General features: G+C 40.9%; 1 protein-coding gene across 1 annotated transcript in view; it reads left to right on the forward strand.

Moving 5' to 3' along the window:
- Nucleotides 1–3,850, forward strand: part of SH3RF2 (SH3 domain containing ring finger 2) — a 148,800-nt gene extending 144,950 nt beyond the window's left edge. The window contains exon 10 of the mRNA XM_037739902.1: nucleotides 3,198–3,850. The gene's annotated coding sequence lies outside the window, so the exon portion shown is untranslated. The remainder of the gene's footprint in view (nucleotides 1–3,197) is intronic.
- Nucleotides 3,851–6,000: the final 2,150 nt, after the last annotated feature.

The following is a 6,000-nucleotide window of genomic DNA, read 5'->3' on the forward strand; positions in this document are numbered from 1 at the left end:
ATGTGCTTTACTTATATCAAACATTGACTTCTTTGAAACTCCCACAGTTACAATAAATACGATTACTACCCCCATGTTAAAGGACTGGAGAGATTAAAAAACTTCCATGAGGTCACAAAGCTAGGAACTGTGGAGTTTGGAAATAAACCCAGGCAATCTGGCTCCAGTCTGTGGCTGCTAACTGTTTTCTTCCTCATTTAAGATTGAATGAAAGGCTGGGCATGATGGCTCACACCTATAATCCTAGCACTTTGGGAGGCCAAGGCAGGTAGATCACCTGAAGTCAGGAGTTCAAGACCAGCCTGGCCAACATGGCAAAACCCCATTGAAATACAAAAATTAGCTGGGTATGGTGGCACGCACCTATAATCCCAGCTACTTGGGAAGCTGATGCTGGAGAATCACTTGAACCTGGGAGTTGGAGGTTGCAGTAAACCAAGATCACGCCACTATACTCCAGCCTTGGGGACGAGAGCAAAACTCCATCTCAAAAACAACAACAAAAAGATTGGACGGAAGAGCTATCTCCAGACATCAGGGGTTTTTGGTGATGTCTTTTTGTTTTTACTTCAAATAGACTTGTCTTGTGGAGTGCTCAGTAAACAAAGAATTATTACCTGCCTAATCTCAAAACCCCTGGCCTGCAGACACAGCGCTAGTAAGGGCTGCTACTCCTTACTGCACAGTGCCAGCCATAGGAAAAGTCACACCTCCTACCATGGATGGGATTTTTCTGGGTGCCTATTAAAATGTCAGTTGATCTTAGAGTTGAAGTTCTTTCTACATCATTTAGCACAACCTGGAAGGTCAGATTAATGTGGCAGCCAGCTTTCCCTTGGCAGTTACTTTCTTATTACTTCCCTGCCCCTACACGTGTTCTCAGAAATGTTACCTCACAATAAATGTAGTTAAAAAGAGCAAAGAAACCATTGCTACTCGCTTGGAATGCAGATGCTATAATCTGGGAGAGACATTCTCACACCAACACTGATAATACAGATCAAAGAGGCCATCTCTGGGCCCATTGCAATATTAACAGGTCAAACCTTCTCCATAGGCAGATGCCCAGCATCAGCACTGGCACCAACCTACGCTCAAGGAGGAGAGGCAGGGTATGTCTAAGGCAGGCCACCTTCCTTTTAAAATTGGTGAATAACAAAATGAAACCCCTGCCCACGTTTAGTGGTGTGTAGTGACGACAGCATAACGCCAAATCCTGTGTAATTTATTGACATGGTGAGACACAGAATGTAGCCTCATAATCACGGAACGCCTGCTTCTCCTGCTGAATGTAAAGCAGCCACCTGGAGCCTCTGACAGCTCTTACTTGCTGTTACAGTGCTGAGTGAAGCACATTAGCTAATGAGGAAGTGCTGCCTTGCCTTTGTAGGCCCTGGGAGCTCAGGGCAGCTCCATTTTGAGCCCAGCTGTGGTTGCCTGCTTGAAAGCTGAGCCTCCTCTGGTACCTTCAGTCTCTGGAGCCACAGATCTTAGTTCTACCTTTGTAAGTTGGGGGTTTAGGTAAGACCCCCCAGATTGATGTGATAAGACTTCCACAAATGGCTGGAAGTCTTGATCTGACAGTTCCACACCACCCCCACAAATAATGAAGCTGTGATCATTATTAAAGTTTCCCCAAAGAGAAAACTAGACAGTTACATCAGCATGAGTCCCTGGACAGAAAAGAAATCGGGGTATAGATGAAAGAAAATTGGACAGGAGACAGAAAATTATTGAGCAAATTTCCCGTCATCCTTTTAGCTTTCTCCTTTCCTCCTGCAGGATAATCAGTTTGGAGTTTATTAGTACTCAGAAGGGCCAAGAGCCACGCAACAAAGCCATAAGAGCAACCTCCTATTATGTGCAATCAAACCACCTGCCCACACCTCACAAGGGGCTGCCAGAGACGTTTGGTTGCACTTTCCTCTGGGGCATCCTCAACCTAGGAAGAGAAAGGAGGCAAGAGATTGGCCAGGGAAGGGAGGATATTGATTACATGTGTGAGGATGATAAGGATGCAGGTTGAGTTTCGTCATCAAAATACAATATTTAAGGCCTCAGAGAAATTCTGGGGGCTCACGGGTTTTAACTTTTTATTTGTGAAATAACTTCAGATTTCCATAAATGTTTGCTAAAATAGTGCAAAGAGTTCCTGTAAGGTCTTCCACTAGGTTCCCCAAAAGTTAAGATTTTACCAGGTTCATTTTTATTTACTTATTTATTTTTGGACCATTTGAGAGTAAGTTGGAGACTAAATGCCACTTATCCCTAAACATTTCAGTGTGTGTTTTTCAAAAATAAGGATATGCTTTTACATAACCATAATAAAATCGGGAAAATCAGAAAATCAATGTTGATATAGTACTATTAACTAGTCTACAGGTCATAGTCAATTGGCCTATTATTTTTTAGTTGTCCTATTTACCCTTACAGAAAAATTGTTTCAAAAGTCTTTTCTAAGATCCCTTTCAGGACCACATCTTGCATGTAGTTGTCATATCTCTTTAGTTTAATGTGGAACAGTTAATGTGGAACAGTTCCTTGAGATTCATTTTCTTTTATGGTCTTGGAATTGTGAATAGTACAAGCCATTTATTTTATGGAATGTCTCTCAATCTGTATTTGTCTGTTATTTCTTTCTTCATCATTAGATTCAGGGTTTAGAGCAGGAGTCGGGGCTTGACAGTAATGGGCGATAACCTGTAAAATGAAATAGGAATCCCTGACGCTATGCTGATATAAATAAATAAATGCAGGAGAAGGAAGAGCTCCCCCTTATAGTCAAGTGCCAATCTCTAAGTGTAAAAGAAATTATGGAATTTAAAAACAGCCCATTTGGCAACCACTCAGTAATAATTGGTTTAGGCAATAACCATGAATGAATATTAAAACTAGTGGATGAAAGCTTGAAAAGTCTCAGAATGTCTCCTCACAAGATACTTATTAGTCACAGAAGGAAAAAAAAAAACACAACTTTACAGTAGACAATCACCTTAACCAAAACACCAAAGTTAGCATCACCAGCAATGGGGAAACAGATACTGTGTACCTCCTGATATGATGCACTGAGAAGAACACAGCTTCTTTTCTGTGAGAAGAAAAATTTCTACCCAAAAGGTATAAGAATCCTGAAGAACTATAGTTCATCCCAGCTGTATTTGCACACAACAGATTCTGAAATCCTTTTTACTTTACAGAGCCTGCCTTGGTCATCTTCCCAGGAGGAGCTTGTGACAACTGGGATGCAGAAGAGAGCAAACAATCTGCTGGAATGGAAACTGCTCAATGGAGAGTTTGTGGACTGCATGATATTCCTTGACCATCAGGGATGGCACAGGGATACCAATAGTCTGGCCTCCAAGACAGGAGAGTAATAGGAAGCAAATCCATCTTCACCCGCAGTATTCATGGGTGGTGGGCCAGAATGGAAAAAAGCAAGTGAGTCATATGCTGTTACAGGTTACACCAGACTCTCATCCCTCTGTTACTCACTGCTTTTGTCAAAGCCAAACTTTATCTTGCTAACTTCTCATAGCTTGGCACCTAACAAATGACAAGACGGGACATCCAATGTCTTCCAGTTTTGTGGTCTGGCCTGTCTCTCCAGATCAGACTTAGAGTGATGCAGAGATGACTTAATATTCTCTTTGATGTTCAATCCGAAGAGGCCAATGCTTCAGCACAATGTCCACTAGCCATCACCCCCAGCCTGATTCCCCATCAAGCATCCTGCATCACTCTGCCACATCTTTATTCTTTTCCAATCTGTCTTTTCCCATGATACCCTCTGACCCAAAGGATTTCTAATAAAACGTAGTGATCAAGGAAATAAAGACTTGGTACCTAAAGAGTCTCAGACAAGAAAAAAACCCGTGATGTTATAAGAAAGATACCAAGCTGCAATGCTTACAAAGAGGCTATTTCAAGTAGAAAGATATAAATATCAATTATAACCATGCATCCTTTTATGTTCATAAATAAATCATTATCTAGAACAAACCATTAGAAGACATTCTACTCCTCATTTAAAAAAAAACACTGTAATCTAAAATACAACTGTAAAATTACCTGTGCTAACCTACAAGAGACATTGCTCACATAAGTGAAATTCATAAATACCCTGATGTTATTTGAACTATATATTTTCATCTTCTCCTCTCTTAAGACATCAATAAGAATTTGATTTTTTAAAAGCACATGCCGCTCTGATTATCAAAGACAATAACACAAATGCAACATTACTGAGATATGTCACTTGTTTTAAAGTTCAGATCCTAATTTTACACGGACACATCCTCAGGTTTTTCATCCAGCCCTGCTTGTAAACAGGAGCCAGCACTGGCCAAACCATGAGCAGAGTAAGGATTGCATCTGAAGGTTACAGAAATGTTTTCTTCTTTGTGAAGGTGTCACATGCAGGGATTAAACTGGCAGCCATCTTTGAATGCGATGAATAATTTGGACTTCTTAGCCACACCCTTCTCTCTGTTAACCACAGGAAGAGGTGAGAGTACACCATAAGAAGCCCCAGGGTTCTGGCTTTATCTGCCAAGTGGTAGGTGAGAAGGGAAGAGATGTGATTGAGCACACTGGCTATTTACACCCTGTCTTCAAAGCCCTCTTAGTCACACTTCCATCTTCATGCATTGGCTTCTGCCTTACAATCGAGCAATAGGAAACCATCACTCCTAATTTTTCCCTTGCTGTTTTTTAAGTCTCTGGGAACTTTCCATGATGTATAGTAGAGGGTTTCATAAGGATTTAGCTCTTCCTTTGAACCTGATTAGCCAATAAACTAAATATTTTCTAAAATATAAAATAAAGAATGTGATTTGTTTCCAGACGCTTAGAAAAAGCTCCCCACTTTTTTTTTTTTTCTTGAGACAGAGTCTCACTCTGGAGTGCAGTGGAGTGATCTCAGCTCACTGCCACCTCCATCTCCCAGGCTCAAGCAGTTCTCCCGCCTCAGCCTCCTGAGTAGCTGGGACTACAGGCGTCCGCCACCACACCTGGTTAACTTTTTTGTAGTTTTAATAGAGACAGGGTTTCACCATAATGGGCAGGGTGGTCTCGAACTTCTGACCTTGTGATCCACCCACCTCAGCCTCCCAAAGTGCTAGGATTACAGGGGTGAGAAACCACACCCAGCCAAGCTCCCTACTTTCTCAAGTTTTCATCTCTGGACTCTTGGTGTCAGCATACAGATTCCAAATGATCAAGGATCAAAAAGCGCTAGGAGTGGCAGGGAGGAAGCAAGGATGGGCTTGAATGATCACAATGAGTCAATCAGAAATGTGCAGTAGAAGAGCTTGTTAATGATGTCTGAGTTCCATCTCCCGGAATTATTGTTTCTTCTTACTACACTTTAGGTCACACAGAAGGGGCGTTAAGAGTAAAAAGAGTAAGGAGAAAATGGATAAAGAGAAAAATACACACCTCCATGAAAGCATAAGCAGAAAAACTGTAGACTCTTGTGTCTCTGCTTATTTTTCTATGTACAGTGTTTTAATAGACCAAAGAGATGCTTTATGAGTTTATATATATGTGAATAGTGTTTATAAAAGGGGTATAATGTTAGTCATTATGGAATATTGCATAAATAAACCTTGCACATATACAATATATAAATATATTAAAAACGATTGCTTAGGGCAGTGGACACTTAAGGACTTTTAAACCTTTCATATCTTCATCCCAAAAAATAGAGAGTTCCAGGGCTGGCAGCTTATTTCCTTAGTATATTCCGCTGTAAAGCCAAGAGATTTGGGGGCTTATTTGCTGGTTTTATAATTTATAATGATCTGTATGGATTACTCTGAAATGTCTGTGGCATGTGTGTTGGTGTTGTTTGCCCACATGGAGTCAGCAGAGATTCGTTCCACCCTTTGTATCCTGGAAAACCAAAAGGAGTTTTCTAGTAAGAAGAAAAACATACAGAATATGTCTTCACTGTTGGGTAACTCAAATTTGTAGCACTCCAGATTTCTTGTAAAACTGTGC

Source organism: Cebus imitator, unplaced genomic scaffold (assembly GCF_001604975.1).
Source record: "Cebus imitator isolate Cc_AM_T3 unplaced genomic scaffold, Cebus_imitator-1.0 Scaffold76, whole genome shotgun sequence".
In the NCBI taxonomy this organism is placed as follows: Eukaryota; Metazoa; Chordata; class Mammalia; order Primates; family Cebidae; genus Cebus; species Cebus imitator.